We start from the raw sequence: 19,631 nt of genomic DNA, 5'->3' as shown, positions 1-19,631 counted from the left end.
AATATATGTTTTGTTATATAAAATTAGTCCATTTAGGGTTGAGTCAATTATAAATGTTTTATTATACAAAATTAGTCCATTTAGGGTTTTATTATATAAAATTAGTCCGTTTAGGGTTGAGTCAATTATAAACAAAAGATAGAGAATTCCTTTTTTGCCTCTGAATCTGATATGGTGAAATTGCAGAACAGCAGCCTTTAAACACAGCTACATATTAAAATCACCAGGGTAACATAAAAAAATGCTCAGGCCCCACCCCAGACATTATGAATTAGAATCTTTTTTTTTGGTGTACAATAAACTGCATATATTTAAAGTGTACAATTTAATATTGTTTCCTTATCAGTAATGTATATATGGCAATCCCAGTCTCTTAATTCATTGCCTGCCTGCCACCCACTTTCCCTGCTTGGTGTCCATATGTTTGTTCTCTACATCTGTGTCTCTATTTCTGCCTTGCAAACTGGTTGATCTATACCATTTTTCTAGATTCCGTATATATGCGTTAATATACGATATCTGTTTTTCTCTTTCTGACTCACTTCACTCTGTATGACAATCTTTAGGTCCATCCATGTCTCTATTAACTTCCCAATTTTGTTCCTTTTTATGGCTGAGTAATATTCCATTGTATATATATGTACCACATCTTCTTTATCCAATTCATGTGTTGATGGACATTTAGGTTGTTTCCATGACCTGGCTATTGTAAATAGTGCTGCAATGAACATTGGGGTGTATGTGCCTTTTTGAATATGGTATTCTCTGGGCATATGCCCAGTAGTGGGATTGCCCAGTCATATGGTAATTCTATTTTTAGTTTTTTAAGGAACCTCCATACTGTTCTCCATAGTGGCTGTATCAATTTACACTCCCACCAACAGTGCAAGAGGGTTCCTTTTTCTCCACACCCTCTCCTGCATTTATTGTTTATAGATTTTCTGATGATGCCCATTCTAACCAGTGTGAGGTGATACCTCATTGTAGTTTTGATTTGCATTTCTCTAATAATTCGTGATGTTGAGCAGCTTTTCATGTGCCTCCTGGCCATCCATATGTCTTCTTTGGAGAAATGCCTATTTAGGTCTTCTGCCCATTTTTTGATTGGGTTGTTTGTTTTTTTGATATTGAGCTGGATGCACTTTTTATATATTTTGGAGATTAATCTTTTGTCCATTGATTCGTTTGCAAATATTTTCTCCCATTCTGAGGGTTGTCTTTTCGTCTTGTTTATAGTTTCCTTTGCTGTGCAAAAGCTTTTAAGTTTCATTAGGTCCCGCTTGTTTATTTTTGTTTTTATTTCCATTAGTCTAGGAGGTGGGTCAAAAAAGATCCTGCTGTGATAGAATTAGAATCTTGATGTGGGCCCTATATATAGCTTATATTTTGGCCAATCTCTGTAAGTAATTCCTGTGTAGTTAACCAGACATAGTCCAGTGCCCTGCATTACTTTTGGGAAGTACTAACTGAGAGTACAGCTTCAGTTGGGGGCTGTGTTTTGTTGTAGGGGACTTTTTTTTATTGTGGTAAAATACATATAGCATAAAATTTACCACTTGAACCAATTTTAAGTGTACAGTTCAGGGGCATTAAGTAAATTCACATGGTTTTTCAGACACCACCACCATCTGCCTGCAGAAATTTTTCATCTTCCCCAACTGAAACATTGTACCCATTAAACAATGACTCCCATTCTCTCCTATCCCGAACCCCTGGCAACTACAATTCTATTTCCTGTCTCTGTGAATTTGACTATTCTAGGAACCTCATACAATTGGAATCTCACAGTATTTGTCCTTTTGTGACTGTTATATTTCACTCAGCATAATATCTTCAAGGTTCATCCATCTTGTAGCATGTGTCAGAATTTTCTTTCTTTTTAAGGCTAAGTAATATTCTATTGAATGTATATACCACCTTGTAGATGGGTACTTGGGTTGCTGCCACATTTTGGCTATTGTGAATAATGCTGCTTGAAAATGGTGTACAAATATCTGTTTGAGTCCTTGCTTTCAGTTCTTTTGGGTAGATACCTGGAAGTAGAATTGCTGGATCATATGCTAATTCTATTTTTAATTTTTTGAGGAACCTCCATAACATTTCCCTCAGCAGTTGCATCATTTTACCCAGCAACCCAGCAATGAGCAAATTTTTCCACATTCTCACCTCACTTGCTATTTTCTGATTTTTTTAATAATGTTTATTTTAAAAATATATTTATTTATTTATTTATTTTGGCTGTGTTGCATCTTCATTGCTGTACACAGGCTTTCTCTAGTTGCAGTGAGTGGGGGCTACTCTTTGTTGTGGTGCATGGGCTTCTTAGTGAGGTGGCTTCTCTTGTTGCGGAGCATGGGCTCTAGGCACGTGGGCTTCAGTAGTTGCGGCTTGTGGGCTCAGTAGTTGTGGTTCACAGGCTCTAGAGCACAGGCTCAGTAGTTGTGGTGCATGGGCTTAGCTGCTCCAAGGCATGTGGGATCTTCCTGGACCAGGGTTCGAACCTGTGTCCCCTGCATTGGCAGGTGGGTTCTTAACCACTGTGCCTCCAGGGAAGTCCTGATGTTTTTCTTAATTAATTAATTTATTTTATTGGCTGTGTTGGGTCTTTTTTTGCAGTGCACGGGCTTTCTTTTTAGTTGTGGTGAGTGGGGGCTACTCTTCATTGTGGTGCGTGGGCTCCTCGTTGCCGTGGCTTCTCTTGTTGTGAAGAAAAGGCTCTAGGCGCGTGGGCTTTCAATAGTTGCAGCACATGGGCTCAATAGTTGTGGCACGCGGGCTTAGTTGCTCTGCGGCATGTGGGATCTTCCTGGAGCAGGGATCGAACCCGTGCCCCCTGCATTGGCAGGCAGATTCTCAACCACTGCGCCACCTAGGAAGCCCCCGATTTTTTGATGATAGCCATGCTAATGGGTATAAAGTGGTATCTCACTGTGGTTTTTGTTTTTGTTTTTTTTTTTTGCTACAGCACATGACTTGCAGGATCTCATTTCCCCAACCAAGGATTGAACCCTGGGCCACACAGTGAAGGTGCCGAGTCCTAACCACTGCTAACCACTGGACCACCAGGGAACTCCTTCACTGTGGTCTTGATTTACATTTCCCTACATAATTTCTATATGATTTGTGATGTAGAGCATCCTTTCAAGTGCTTATTAGTCATTTGTATATTTTCCTTGGAGAAATGTCTATTCAAGTCCGTTGCCCATGTTTTTCCCTAGTTTTACTGAAGTGTGACTGACATGTTAAAAATGTATATACAACATGAAATTCTGAAATACATATACATTGTGATATGGTTACCACAATCAAGCTTATTAAAATATCCATCACTTCGCGTGGTTCTCACTTTTTGTGTGTATGTGGCGAGAACACTTGAGGTTTACTCTCAGCAAATTTCAAGTACAGATCTTCCTTGACTTATAATGGGGTTAAGTTCTGATTGTAAGTGGGATGTCAGTATATGCAGTATATATAACATATGTCTGTATCTCTTAAAGAGCCACATATTTAACAATATGCATACTCTCTTGGTTTAGTCATTTGTCAGAATCCACAGGCCTGGTCACAGGATCAGCTCAGGCAATCTTGAAAAACCCCAGTCATGATCAGAAAAAGAATATCTAGGCAGGAAAGTAACAAGATGGTCTGGCAGTAGGTACCAGGCCGAAGTACAAATATTTGCATTTTCCTGGAGACCTTCCAGAGAATGATATAGTTTAATGGAAGGGTTATAATAGTGAGCATTTCAGGTGCTATGTCAAGCTGGAAGTGCAAAAATTTAGGGGCAAATGGACCTTTCAGTATCTCTCAAATCACACCATATAGGTAGGTGACTGCTAGTTTTGACTTTATGAAAAATTGGTTCCAAATCTGAACAAGCAGTGGGAGTTAGACTACTTCTTCCTTTATGAGATGCTTTGAATTGAGCCTGTGTTGAAGAGTTCATTGTGCTGAAGCAAAGCCAGTGAATTGGCAGGTGAGTGGAATTCTGCTTCACACCCAGGACCCATTTTCTCTGACTAATCTCCTCCCTCCCCTCCCCTTTCTCTCCAGCCCCTTTCCCACTTGCTCTCACATCTGCTGGAACTGTTCTCAGAATTCATTGTTCAGGCCAACTCATTTTGACATAACTGGCAGGTTGACTCATGTGAATAGTTAAATTAGTGATGGGTTAAGAATCTGTCATTATGGTACCACATTAGAGCTATCATAACTCCAATGTTGTCTTGTGCACTAATTTTCCTCCCCTGTCCTCAGCTTAACATCTCATTTTCAATCTAAATGAGAGGGCCTTGAAACTGTCTTTTCTGTTTTCCTCACCATTCTGGTTTAATCCACTATCTTCACTGCTGAGCTAATTGGAGTTGGAATGTTATTTCCTCTATTTTAGAAGAGATAGAAAGGGGCTAGACTGTGGTTCAGAATTAAGTAAGATAGTTTCTGTAGGGTGTACCTATTTTACAGTAAATACAATTATCATAATAATCTTTTGGGCATATAAAGTGTTCTGATCCTGGTTGCATCACAGGTCTTTAGAGCTCAGAGGAGATCGTTTGTGAGACCAACCTGTTTTAGAGCATAGAAATTTGGTCACATTGGAGGGCTTTTTATAGTTACTTAGCAGCTCTCCTCTTGTATGGGAATAAAACAAACTGAAAATCTGATGGATATATAAGATGAGATATATAAGGTGAATATATAAGGGGACTTATGTTTATTCATCTTTGAATGCCTAGTAAATAAGTATTCACTAAACGTATGGCTGATTTAAAGGTGTTTCCCTTATTTATCTCCCTTCTCTTATCAGTCATCTACACATATGGTGTGATTTAAGAGATACTGAAAGGTCCACTTGCTCCCCAATTTTTGCCATGCTAATTTGACACCGTACCTGAAATCCTCAGTGATAACCATTCCATTAAATTGTAGTTCTCTGGAAGGTTTCTGAGAATATGCAAATATTAGTATTTTCTCTTGGTACTTTCTGCCGTTTATCTCCCTAGTAAACTTGCTCACTATTCTTGATGCTACTCTCACTGTGCCCATTCAAACCTTTCATATCTCCTTCCAAAGAACTCATAGCACATTGTATATTTAACCAGACGGTGGCTGTCTCTACCTCTGGTACGATCCCCATCAACCTTGAGGTAGGATTTAGTTTTTCACATTTCCCCAAAGAAAAAGCAAATCAGGGGCTTATTTTTAGGAGTCTTTCTAGATTCAGTTTCTTTTGAGGTGCTTTTTAACAGACCCACTTGATACTTCTGCTTGTCCCTCATGATTGGAACTTAGTTTCATGGCCATACTTATCTGCAAGAAAGGTTGGGAAATGTGGTCTTTATTTTAGGCAGCAATGTGCTTGGCCAAAGATTGTGGTCTCTGCCAAAGAAAAAGGTAAGAATAACTATTTGAATGTAACTAGCTGTCCCTGCCCTGTGCCTCCATACTGTCTTTTTGGAAAAAAAAAAAAATCAGCCTCACTTTCCTATCACTGAATGCTTCCAGAGAGTTCAAATGTTTCAATAGGAGTGGAAGAATGAGGAATTGCCTAGTAAGAATGACAAAGAAGTTCGATTACAATCACAAGATTTTGAGCATTGCTCTATCCCAAAGATTTTTATCTTCTGTTGACTTCTCAGAATGTTCCTGGATTCTTAAAAATTATGTTCTTAAAAATTATGTGTCACTTCTCTTTGTTTTACATTTGTCTCCACAAACCTGTTATTCTTAAAAATGCCAACAAGGACTTCAGCTGCATATCTCAAACGTATTCTTTCATTTGTCACACAATATCACTTTGTTCTTGGTCATACATGAAGACAACCGTTGAATGTTCTTCTCAGTCACCTTTGGCACTTTGATTATGAATGGGTTGTGAATGTAGGGAAGATATTCCTGAGGGGAAAGGGGAGAGATCTAATCTGCATAATGATAGAAGATATGTCCTTGTCCATAAAAAGCCACTGGCATTTCTGTTTTCAAGAAGACTCATTGGGGTTTGCGGATTAATTGTTAAGATTTGGGGTTTGTCAGGAGGGAGGCATCACACGATGTCATATAAAAGTCTGATCTAATCTTAAGGACATTTGTCTCTATTTCTTTGAGACAATAACCTATAAAAGAAGAGTCAGACTACACTTTATGAGCTATATACAAGTGGTTCATATAGAAGGACCATAATCCTGGTGATGAGATCACCTTTGGTCATTGTGACAGACACAGCAAAGGCCATATCAGCAGCAGCAGATGAGAGTGGCAGCTGTTGTGGAAGTTGCACCTGCTATTTGGTGCTACACTGTGGTAGAGTGGGGAGGCCGCGATGCTGGTGTTGCAGAAGCAGCAGGAGGGCTGTCGTGGCCTCTCGCAAGAAAACACAAGCCACCAGAGACTCTGCCTGGCCAATGGTCAAGATTAAAGGCACGTAAGGACCCTGTGCTGGGGACTTCTTCATTGGCTTAGAATTTCCAGAATGGTCCAGAGTATTAAGAAGGGCTAAGACTGATTCACCATTTCCTAATGTCAACGATAATAATCCTGATGTTGAGAGTAGCTAGCACGCTGGGCTTACAGCGTGCTGGGCGCTGTTCTAAGGGATTCACATACACAGTAACTCATCCCTATGACCACCCTCTCCCCGTTAACCCCACAAAGGCACCTATTGGCCACTGCCAGCCTCTCAAGACTGGGAGGGTGTTGAGGAGGGTGTGGGGAGCAGAGATTGTCTTGGAGAGCGAGCCTGTAGATTAAGTCTTTCTTCCTCTGAATCTACACTTTCTGCTAAAATTTGAAAACTGCTAGGGAAACTGTTTTTTGTTCAATTCTTCTCTCTTTAAATTAGGAAGCATAATTTTCATTTGGAAATGCATTTCTAGGTCTCAGTGGAGAGCAAGTAGGACAACAGAGTGGTGCTAGGCAGTTATGGCTTATATGACACATGATTTAAGCATTAGTGGTTTCCAGAAGAGCAACAGGGTTAGGCGAGGACCATAAAAGGAAGCAGACAAATTATACTTCTAGGACTATAGGTAGAGTTTTCAACAGTAGCCAACCGTTTCTGCTTCTATTCCTGTATTAGAAAAAAAACTTTTTTTTCTCTAGTTTTCTTTTTTTTTGTTTATTAAAAAACTTTTTTAAAGTCAAGTTTTCCCCACAGGCTACTGGGCAGTTATCTATTGCTATCTGGTAAAGTGTGACACTTAGTATACTTTAGCAAGCAAAGCAATGTTTGTATTTCATTATTTTGGCACAATATAGAGCATTATCTCCCTGGTGTTGACAGTCAAAAGACTAGTCAAAAACCTCATTCTTCAATGGAATTGAAACCAGAGTTGGTACTAGAGGAAAGCCAATTACAGTCTGCAGAAAATTAGCTGAAGAAATTGATTGTATTCTTGAAGGTGCCCAACACTCTGTGGCTTTTGGTGTATCCTTAAATTCTAAGTGTGTGGGGCAGATTCTATTGTAAAAATAACCATTTCCGATTTTTATGAAAAGCATCACGTGTGCAAGAACCAGTTTAGACAGATACATAGGAGATGGATAGATAGAGTAACTGCTCAGATTTATCCTGAAAAAATGTTTTTTCATGTTGTCCCCATAGACAGCTTTGTGTTTTTTTTTAATCTTTAGGCAAATTTCTATAGATTATAAAGGATAAACAAAATTTGGTAGAACTACATGAAATAAGCATTCTTCTCCTTTTTTGATGATTATGGTCATTCTGATGATTTTTTGATGATGAGGATGACTATCTTTTTTGGTTAAAATTGTTGCTGTCATGGTGAGAGTCAATGTATGAGACGAGCTTTAGATCAATATACTTTGTGTATTGGAATTTAAAATGCAAGTTTTACTGTCTTTTAAATAGAGATTTAAGTTCTAGTTAGTTGTAAACTGACAATTTAAAGTGATTTATCAAAATTATCTTTCTTAGTGAAGTAAAAGGGAACTCTAGTGCTAGAGCTACTATTTTTAGGTTCTAAAGTAATCTTGAGAGAAATTTATTCTGAAGATATTAAAGCTCTCTAGAACATGGGACAATCAACGTGAAAATTAGAGGTAGGAGAGTGAGCATGACTTATTTTTGCAATTAGAAATAAAGAAAGGAAAGTATTTTAATTGTTTTTTAGAAAATAAAGGATTGATTATGAGAAAATCTGATTATTTGTATGCTTCTTACTACCCTGATATCCACGTAGGTGGCATTTCTGTACAACATAACTTTATGTGGATAGAAAACACCCTCAAGGATCCTCAGATGCTGCAGTAATTTCCAACCAAATCTAGCAGACACTACATGATGTCACCATTGTGGTAGAGATGGAGATACTGCTCTAGGCTCCCTTCGACTTCGTAATATATTCATGGTGATTTTAAGGTCAATATGGACCTTCCTTCTATCCTGGTTGTCTGGTGGCTAAATCTGCTTAATAAAACCTTCCCTCTAGTATTCATCAGGCCCCTACCATCTATACCTGGACTACCAAACCCCCCCCTAATCCGGCCTAGACATGAGGCTGGACATGTTTCTAAAATGCAGATTTCTTCATGCCATTTCTTGTTTAAGAATCATTCCCATCCAGTCTTCTGGGGAAGATGAAAATTTGTACATGTCTTTTGGAAAAGTGTGGCCAATATTTACCCAGAATTTAACATATATATCTGTTTTGTGACTCGGCAGTTCTGTTTCTCAGCATGCATTCTCAGCAGGTAGTCCTAAAAAGGTGCTTTGAATACAGAGATATTTAATGCAGCATTATTTAGGGTAATAAAAATTGGAAACAATGTACATATACATAAAGTAGCCCATGGTATACCCAGCCAATGAAATATTTTTCAGCAACTAAAAATACTTAATTACACTATTTTATAGCATAGGAAAGTACCAATACAACAATGTTTAGTAAACATCTTAAAATACAAAAATGTATCAAAATCCCAAAACATCAAATACAGAAAAAGAGTTGTAACCTTCCCTTTCTTCCTCCCATTGCCACCCCAACCCCTGCCCCGGGTGAGGTAGGGAAGGATAATAAACCTCATATTGCCTTCTACTACTGACAAAAGCTAGTCTTGGAGATGCCCTGCCTAAGAAAATCCTTTGATATAATAGAAAAGCAAGAAGTGTTTTCAATGTCTTGCTATTTCTTTGTGGAGTCAGAAGGTGGCCATCAGAGGTAGGTGCTCTAATGCTTGAAAAAGATGCAGAAATTACAAACCTGGGAAAGGCTTGTAAGCAGGAGGATAGGAAATAGTTGTGGAGTGGTGAGACTGACATTGTTTTGTACAATAAGGTAAAACATTATTTTCGATATATGTGGGGGCCAAGTTACCTCACATTTAGAAAATTGTTTCTCTAAACCCTGATATGAACTGAGACTGAACTCTGTGAATTTTCTTTGTCTCTCTGTGTGTGTGCATTTGGTTCAATGGTTACCTGCTGAATCTATCAGGAAGAAAGATGCATATCTTTACCTTACAATGGTAGAGACCCCTTTTCTCCTTTCCTGGAATAATTATTCTAGTCTGAGAAACTGAGACTTTGGGAGCTGTTCTACTGAGGATGTGTCCCACGGACTGCCTAAGAGAGGGAGGAGGCGAGGGCAGGGTCTGCACACAGGCTGGTTTGGCGGTGATGGCTCTTTTTCCTTGGACTATTGGAGGAGTCACCTCTGGTAGCTGGTTTGCATTTTCCTTTGCTTTGCGGTTCCCTTCCATTACCTCTAATCTTCCAGAAAGTCTGTTATTCTCTTTCAGCCCTGTGTGGTACTGTCGAAGGGAGATTAAGGGGCTCGTCAGTAAAGGCACCCTGGGGCCCTTCCCACCTCACCCCTCCAACTGAACTCAGTGGCTCAAATAGCAGCATTGTCCCAGGAAGGACACTAGGCGTGAGTTCCAGGCACTGGCTGGCAGAGGCGTGGGCCCTGGCCAGAGCAGGGCGAGGGTGGGGAGCACTACTCCTTAGGGACAGAGGGCTGCCAAGTGGGTGGCTACAGAGTGTACTGAGACCACTAGCTTCTCCAAAGAACGTAGACGGGGGTTCTGTTCCAAGTTGCTCACTGGAACCACCTGGGAGCTCTTAAAGACTACTGCTTCCGGCGCCCCACCTCATAACGATTGAATCTCAACCTCTGGGCATCCGTATTTTGTAAGAGCTCCCCAGGGCTTCACACACAGTGCAGCCAGGTCGAAACCACTGCCCTAGAGATGGTGATCAGGAATGGGAGGGGCTGACCTGGGTAAGAAAACTATCATACGAATCTCAACATTGCAAAAACCTGAAGCATATTAAAAAGTCTGGAAGAAAACACAGTCAACTTTCAAAACGGCAGTTATGGTCCATAAATTCTGGAAACGCTGAATTAGCGAATATTGAATCATTGCTCCTAGGGGAGATATGTCCTTATATATACATATCTCACATAGATCATAATCTTAAATACTAAAAACAAGTTATACTGGCAGAAAACAATGAGGTTCAGAGGTGTTAAGTGACTTGCGTGACACCATCCCAGTCACAGGAGCCAGAATTGAGATCTAAACCTTGTCCAAGTGACCCCGGAGCCGGAGCTTCTTTCGCTGCACCACACTGCCCCCTACCGGCTCCATCTTCTGGTCACTTTTGCACCAGAGCTGAAATGGGAGGCAGAGTGTGGCTTCCCTCATCTGAAAACCAGTGCAGAGCCAATGAGCCACTCAAAATTTTCAGTACTGTGTGCATGTCCACAAGTATTGACTGTGGAGTTCTAAATAAATTCAAGGAGTGGGTGCATTGGCAAATTCGGAATCCACTAATAGTGAACATTAATTGTAAATAATAATTTTAACAGTAATTTTATTTGGATATAATTAAGTGACTTTTCCTTCCTCATTTCTCTATTTTTTAAAAATTCCTTTAACATGTATGTGTAAGTTTTTAAAAAACAAAATGTAAAAATCAAACTAAAAATCTTTTCCATGGCATCCCTCTGTCTATTGACCTATTTCTTCCCAAAGTGTGGCCTTGACATATTTACATCAGAATCACTTTCAGTGATAGTTGAAAAGGTTTAATCCTGCCCCATCCTTCCCAAGCTACTAAACTAGAATTTCTAAGGAACCCAAGAATCTGCATTTGACAAATTCCCCCAGATTGCCTTTATGCACACTAAAGTGAAAAACACTTGCTATTGTAGTCTCTAAAGTGTGAGGATGAAATAACGGTATTTCAGATAAAGTGGCTGAAAGAATTTACATCTCACAAACCATTGCCAAAAGAACTACTGAAGGATATACTTTGCTCTAAGAAAAGAATTAAACCTAGGACTTCCTAGGTGGCGCAGTGCTTAAGAATGTGCCTGCCAATGCAGGGGACATGGGTTCGATCCCTGCTCCACAAAGATCCCACATGCTTTGGAGCAACTAAGCCCGTGTGCCACAACTATTGAGCCTGTGTGCCACAACTACTGAAGGCTGCACACCTAGAGCCTGTTCTCCACAACAAGAGAAGCCACCTCACCACAATGAAGAGTAGCCCCCGCTCGCTGCAACTAGAGAAAGCTTGTGTGCAGCATCGAAGACCCAAAGCAGCCATAAATAAATAAATAAATAAATAAATAAATAAATAAAAAAAAGAATTAAATTTAGAAGAAAGGATTAGGATGTAAGAGGCAATTGTGAGCAAAAAGGTTGGGAAGCATATGGTAAAACTGAATAATTGTCTACAGCAAACAAAACGAAACTAATAAAAGGGGAGGAAAATTAAAATGAGGTGAGATTAAATTAAAAGACAACCATAACATGGAAAAAGAGGATGTATAATTGGTGTTAAAGCATGCTGGAGGAAAAGTTGGGAGAGGAAAGAGTTTGGAGGAGGAAAGAAGATACTGATTAAACATTTTTTTTTGGAGGCACATAAGCACGACCTAAGGGATAACTAATAAAAGAATAAAAATATAAAATATAATTTTGAAACTAGTAGGAAAAAAGGAATTAAAAAGCTGAAATAACCAAAAAAAAAAAAAAAAAAAGAAAGAGAGAAAGAAAGAAGGAAAGGAAAAAAGAAGAAACATCAAGCAAAGGCAGGGGAAGAGAATGTTTCAAGCAAAGAGAATGTGTAGGCAATGAAATAGAAGTGGACAATAGGTTCCACTGTCAGGTAAATTTGATTTTACTCTACTTACATGCTAATAACTTAGCCTATTATGGTTTGGGGTAAGATACAAAGGACTATGTTATTCACAGCCTGGCAGTAGCGTGAGCATCAGTCAGCACATTTGTGTCAGTTCCCTTATTTCCTAAGCCCTATGACAGTGACACAGAGGTCCAGGTGGATGTTTGCACATGTAGTGTGTTGTGTTACAGGAGAGAAACCCTGAGCTTGGGAACCTGATGTTTTCTAGCAAGCAGTAAGCAGAGAAAGACATTGCCTCATCTCCAAAGTTTGCTTGCCATAGATATAACCCTGAGAAAGGGTCCTGGTAAAGATCGGTTAGGGCTTTGCATTCTTGACACACTCAGTACGACATGTAGGAACACGAGAGACCCATGGAGGAGTACCTCCCAGTGTGCAGAAGTTGGAATCTGTGAGCAAATTGTTTCGCTTGGTCATATGGTGCATTGAACTGGGGAGGAGGAAGAGGAATGGAAAAGGAGTAGGGAGAAGTAATTTAAAACCCCAGTGCTATTTACAATAGCCAGGACGTGGAAGCAACCTAAATGCCCGTCAACAGATCAATGGATAAAGAAGATGTGGCACATATATACAATGGAATATTATGCAGCCATAAAAAGGAATAAAATTGAGTTATTTGTAGTGAGGTGGATGGACCTAGAGTCTGTCATACAGAGTGAAGTAAGTCAGAAAGAGAAAAACAAATACCGTATGCTATCTCATATATGGAATCTAAAAAAATGGTACTGATGAACCCAGTGACAGGGCAAGAATAAAGATGCAGATGTAGAGAACAGACTTGAGGACACAGGGTGGAGGGGAGCGAAGGGGAAGCTGGGACGAAGTGAGAGAGTAGCATTGACATATATACACTACCAAATGTAAAATATATAGCTAGTGGGAAGTTGCTGCATAACATAGGGAGATCAACTCAAAGATGGGTGATGACTTAGAGGGCTGGAATAGGGAGGGTGGGAGGGAGTCTTGGGAGGGAGGAGATATGGGGGGGAGTCTTGGGAGGGAGGAGATATGGGGATATATGTATAAATACAGCTCATTCACTTTGGTGTACAGCAGAAACTGGCACAACAGTGTAAAGCAATTATATTCCAATAAAGAGCTTAAAAAAATTAAACAAAACAAAACAAAACACCCCAGTGCCAAGGGCCTTGTAGGCCATTTGAGCTGCTATAATAAAAATACCATAGACTGGGTGGCTGAAACAACAAGCATTTATTTCTCACAGTCCTGGAAGCTGGGAAGTCCAAGATCAAGGAGTCAGCTGGGCTTTTAGAGCATCTTAATAAAGAACAGCAAACTTTTAGAGTAGTGACAAAACAAAGGAAAAGCACGTTGAGCTTCTAGGTGATGGCAAATTGTGGAAAGGTAAATATAGAAAGGAAACCAATGGAGGACTTCCTAGGTGGCGCAGTGGTTAAGAATCTGCCTGCCAATGCAGGGGACGTGGGTTCGATCCCTGCTCCAGGAAGATTCCACATGCCACGGAGCAACTAAGCCCGTGTGACACAACAATTGAGCCTGTGCTCTAGAGCCCGTGAGCCACAACTATTGAGCCTATGTGCTGCAACTACTGAAGCCCATGCACCTAGAGCCGATGCTCTGCAACAAAAAAAGCCACTGCAATGAGGAGCCCGCACGCCACAATGAAGAGTAGCTCACCACAGCTAGAGAAAGCCCGTGTGCAGCATCAAAGACCCAACGCAGCCAATAAATAAATAAATAAATAAATAAATAAATTTTTAAAAAAGGAAAGAAAACCAATGGAAAATAAGGGTTGTTTTTAGCAAGGTTTGTTATGTAAGTTTCTCTGGCACCGTCTCTGGGCTGGTAAGAGTCTAGCGTTGTCTCCAATGATTGAGAATCTATCTGCCCTTCCTGGTAGAGAGGGGGAGGACAGAAAGTTTTTTCTTGTGCCTGGTAGTGGTACCTTCTTTATAACTTTAGTTGTAGAAGATCTTTTTTCATAGTTTCTGGCCTTTTTCATTAGTGGTTGTTCTGTAAATGGTTGTAATTTTGGAGTGCCCGTGAGCGGAGGTGAACTCAGGGTCTTTCTACTTTGCTATCTTGGCCCATCTCTAAGTGCAAACCTTTTAAACTGGATTTAGCCTGTTTATATCCCATGTCAATTTTTCCTTTTGGGGGGGCATATCTCTAAGAGCTTTTTGTAAATGAAGAAAATTAGCCCTTTGCTACATATGCTATAAATATTTTCCTGAGTTGCCCCCCCCTTTTAATTGAGGTATAGTTGATGTACAATATTATATAAGTATCAGGTGTACAACATAGTGATTCACAGTTTTTAAAGGTTATGTTTCATTCATAGTTATTATAAAATATAGGCTCTATACCCTGTGTTGTACTATATATCCTTGTAGCGGTTTTTTTTTTTTGGGAAATAGATGAGTTATTTAATTAGGTTCTCTGTAAGAAGTTTAGAACACCACTTTGTGAGGATAAATTCCATTTGTGAGGACACATACTGAATGGAGGTAGCCTTGGAGCCAAGGAACAGCTTTGATTCTTCACAGAACTTGAGTCCACAGCCTTCTCTGATCAACCTTGCACTGCTCTGTAATCTCGTATTTCTCTCTCTGTGTTGAAGATCTCACTCTCCTGGTGCCTGGGCTTACACAGCATCCTCTTCTTGAAGTAAGCGTCAGTGAGATGTTCTGGAATTTTCACACCACTGATGTCAATTTTGGTGGAGGTGGCAATGACACATTTCTGGTGTGTTCTACGCAGAGAGACTCACTGAGGGACAGAGGCCCAGGCACAAGTAGCAAACCACTGCTCAGCTGCTTCAGGACAGTGACCCTCTTGTCTTGGTGGTGCCCAGTGAGGATGATGAGAATGGTCCAGGAGCGATGCTGGCGTGAGGTTTTCCCACGTGCTTACTGAAGGGTTTTTTGCCTTACTCAACAGCTTCCCAGGCACATCTTCAGTAGGATAATACCTAGGCATTTTGCTAAGTTTAACCACTCGGGTACCACCATTCTTGTCACTACCAACTGGCTTTATGACAGTAGCAAGAACCGTCACCTTCTTTTTCTTTGCAACCTTAGCTCTAGCCGCTGAATACTTCCTCTTGTACAAAGCCTTTCTGGAATACATAGCCGATCAGGAATTTCTGCCAATTCCTCTGACCAGGACAGGGTTTTGACTTCAGTGGGGCTTTCCTTTCTTAACCTTCTTCACCTGTTTAACCTTGCCACCAGCATCAGCCTTCCTGGCTTCAGGTTTCGTCTCCTCAGTATCTGGCTTCTCAGCTGTTTCACCTGCCATCTTGCAAGATGGGGAAGGGCTCCTTGTAGCTTACTTATTTTATACGTAGTGGTTGTACTTCATAATCCCATACCTCCATCTTGCCCCCCCCCTTTCCCTATCCCCACTGAGTTGCCCTTTGTGTGTTGAATTGTTTGTGGCCTTGGAGAAATGTTTAATTTCTTCCTCTTCTTTTAAACGTGGTCAAATGTATCAGTAGCTATTCAGTAGATACTTAAACCTGGAGCAGCAAGCGGAAGGTGGTAGCCTCAGCATCCAGTTCCTTGAATGACAGATTGGGAGCCAGGAGGGGAGACCTTAGGGTTTGTGATGTGGGAATTGGGGTGAGGGAAAGACCAGCAAAAGGGAGGCAAGTTATGAAACTCTTAGGATAGCCATGTGGTTGGGTCACATGGGAAATATGAGTAAGGGCTCTGGAATCAGCCTTTGTGGGTTCAAATCTCAGGACTAATATTGACAGAATGACTTTGAGCGGGGCAGGTAATGAGCCTTCCTCTGCCTTAGTTTCTTCATGTAGAAATTACTAGTATTTTATCTGAGACTTAAATGAGGTAAGGTACTGGCACAGTGCTTGGCAGAGAGTGAATGCTTTCTAGAAAAGAAATAAAAAGAACTTGGGTTAGGTTGGAGGAGAAATGGAAAGGAACGGAGATATGGAGAGACTTGTAGATTGGAGGTGAGTGAGCTCGAGAGAAATGAATGCCTCTCTTTCTATGGTTAAAATCATGACCATATTGTGAAAACAACAATCAAACACTGTGGCTTGGAGGTGCAACTTGGAGACTTTAGAACCAGAGAGCTTATTCCAATTCCAGCCCTACCCCTTAATGGCTTCATGACATTGGGCAAATCACTTAATGTCTCTCTGCCTTGATTTCTTCAACTAAAGGTGTGGGATAATAATTATACCTATCTTATAGATGAAGAAATGAAAAGTGAGCTAAAATATGTAAAGTAGCTAGAAAACTATCTGACATAGTGTATGTACATAAAATATGTTATTATATTACTATTAATCATGTTTTCACTGTATTAGGTCCATTTTTACTATCACCTCATTTGAGTTTTCAGAGATACTTGTTCCTTTCAAAATACATCCATCTGCATTTTGCCAAGGTACTGTTCACGATTTCACCGGGTCCTAAATTTTGGGGCTGACTTAAGTCTGCCCTTCCAGACTTTGGATCTTTCATATTCTCTGCTAAACTAATGATATTCTATATTATTAATATGTATTGATAACTTTGTGTTATTCCTCTCAAATGACATTTGCATTTTAACAAGAATTTTCAAGGCCTTGACTCAAAGGAGTGAGTAATGTGGTTATTTCAGGGATCCTGGCAGAGAGAAACAGTCCTTGGGCTGAGAGAGCTTTCCTAAATTCTAAATTTATGTCAAGCCAGCAGCTGCCTACTCTGCTCACTGAGAATATGGTGTGGGGGTGGTATTGGTGATCAGGGAGTCATTTAAATCAATTAACCAATATTTTTGTCACTATTTACATGCCAGGAACTGTATTAGGTAATGTGGGGAACAATATAAAGGTGAATAATCCTTGTTTCAAGGAATTTATAATCTAATTGATGAGATCAAGATGTAGAAAGAGGGCTTCTTAGGTGGCACAGTGGTTGAGAGTCCGCCGGCCAATGCAGGGGACACGGGTTCCATCCCTGCTCCAGGAAGATCCCACATGCCGCTGAGCAACTAAGCCCGTGCGCCACAACTATTGAGCCTGCGCTTTAGAGCCCGTGAGCCACAATTATTGAGCCCATGTGCTGCAACTACTGAAGCCCACGCACCTAGAACCCATGCTCTGCAACAAGAGAAGCCACGGCAATGAGGAGCCCACGCACCACAATGAAGAATAGCCCCCACTCACCGCAACTAAAGAAAGCCCGCGCACAGCAAAAAAAAAAAAAAAAAAAAGATGTAGAAAGATAAAAAAGATAGTTATTCTCATTGCCAAGCTCAGAACAGACCTAAGAATGTTGCCTACTGGTCAATATACTGGTGTCAGTTCTTGAGGGCTGGGTCAAACTAGGAAGAAGTTTACCCAGATAGAAGCTATTCATAAGAGCGTTTTACTGCAGAGCCATAGTGAGAGCAACTGCTTAGAAATGGAGCTGGCTCTGCAGTCAGAACCACTGAAGGGGGAGACACTGCCCTGAGTTATGCATCTGATGGAGTGTCTGGATGAAGCATTAGCAGAGTGAGAGCCTGGACCTGGATGGGAGTGCAGGGCAGGTGAAGCTGGGGGAGCCACGTCACTTAGTGGGGACTCCTTCCGTATGAATTTCAACGTGACTCGTGAGGTGAGGATGGCATTTCATATACATATAAAAAATATAAATTTATTTATTGGCTGCCTTGGGTCTTCATTGCTGCACACAGGCTTTCTTTTCCTAGCTGCAGCGAGCAGGGGCTACTCTTCACTGTGCTGAGTGGGCTCCTCATTGCAGTGTCTTCTCTTGTTTCGGAGCATGGGCTCTAGGCACACAGGCTTCAGTAGTTGTGGTACACGGGCTCATTAGCTGTGGCTCACGGGCTCTAGAGCCCAGGCTCAGTAATTGTGGCACATGGGCTTAGTTGCTCTGCGGCACGTGAGATCTTCCTGGAGCAGGGCTCGAACCTGTGTCCCCTGCATTGGCAGGCAGATTCTTAACCACTGCACCACCTAGGAAGTTTGAGGGTGGCATTTTAAGGGAACAAAACTGGGATGAACAAATAATATCTCTTTCTCATTTGTAAAATAAGGAAGATTGAAACACGTGAGTACTAAGGAATTGCCCAGCTCTAGTAGTCTATAAGTCAGTCATTCTAGGACCGGACAGAAAGCAATAATAGGTAGTATTCAAATCAGCCATATTGAATCAATACACAGTAAGTCCCTACATACAAACCTTCAAGTTGAAAACTTTCAAAGATACAAATGTGCATTTGCATGTCCAATCACTTAAGTTAGTTCATGTCTCTGGCATACATTGTCACATCTGTGCATCCTCTACAAGTGGTTATGTTTTTGTGTACCTTACTGTACAGTCCTGTATAGAGTACAATATTATAGTATCTTTATTTCAAGCCCAAGATGTCCAGAAGCAAGTGTAAAAGCAGCGGTATATAGCCAATTGTGTTAATTGGATACCTAGGCTAACTGTTGGATTTACGAACAAGTTGGACTTATGAATGTGCTCTCAGAACAGAACTCATTTGTATGTAGGGGACTTGCAGTATATGGAGAACCTGGTACATGTTAGGCAGCCTGCTAGGTAATAGTGATATAATGGTGAACAAGGTAGGGTCCCTCAGTGGCAGGGCAAGAATAAAGATGCAGACATAGAGAATGGACTTGAGGACCTAGTGGGAGAAGGGGAAGCTGGAATGAAGTGAGAGAGTAGCATTGACATATATACACTACCAAGTGTAAATGGATAGCTAGTGGGAAGCTGCTGCATAGCACGGGGAGGTCAACTCAATGCTTGGTGATGACCTAGAGGGGTGGGTTAGGGAGGGTGGGAGGGAGGCTCAAGAGGGAGGAAATATGGGGATATATGTATAAATACAGCAGATTCACTTTGTTGTACAGTGGAAACCGGCCCAACATTGTAAAGCAATTATACTCCAATAAAGATCTGAAGAAAAACAGAAAAGATAGGGTCCCTGTCCTCTTGGAACTTATAGAGTAATGGGGGGTACATATGATAAAGAACTCAACAAACAAGTAAATAAAGGCAATTTTTTAAGCGCTGTGAAAGAAACAAGTAGGATTCTGTGGCCCAAATAATAAAGGAGGCTTATTTAGAAACCCGTTTTAGAAGTAGTTTGGTGAAGACTTCTCTGATAAGACAATCTGTTAAGGATGAGAGGCAGCCAACCATGTAAGGGTGGGAAGTGTAATACATGGTAAGGAGCAGCAAACGCAAAGGCTCTAGGTGGTACAGAGCCTCCGGATGGGTTGGGAAGTGATCTGCAGACAGGATTTCCCTTCTATTCTTATAGGAAAGTGACATAATTTTCAGGGATGATTAAGACTGCTTACTAGAAACTTGCTGAGTTTTAAACAAGGCCCAGACTAGGGTAAGCAAGTGAAACACTCACCTCAGGTACAAAATTGAAGGAAGCACCAAAAAACTAAATGGTCAAGACAAAGCATATTTTGAAAAATCAAAAGTAATGTGAA

At 40.7% G+C, this 19,631-nt stretch overlaps 1 pseudogene; it reads right to left on the bottom strand.

Moving 5' to 3' along the window:
* Nucleotides 1-14,548: 14,548 nt before the first annotated feature.
* Nucleotides 14,549-15,454, bottom strand: LOC130859309 (60S ribosomal protein L6-like; annotated as a pseudogene).
* Nucleotides 15,455-19,631: the final 4,177 nt, after the last annotated feature.

This window comes from Hippopotamus amphibius, chromosome 8 (assembly GCF_030028045.1).
Source record: "Hippopotamus amphibius kiboko isolate mHipAmp2 chromosome 8, mHipAmp2.hap2, whole genome shotgun sequence".
NCBI classification, from domain to species: domain Eukaryota; kingdom Metazoa; phylum Chordata; class Mammalia; order Artiodactyla; family Hippopotamidae; genus Hippopotamus; species Hippopotamus amphibius.
This window is presented reverse-complemented; position numbering and strand designations above follow the sequence as displayed.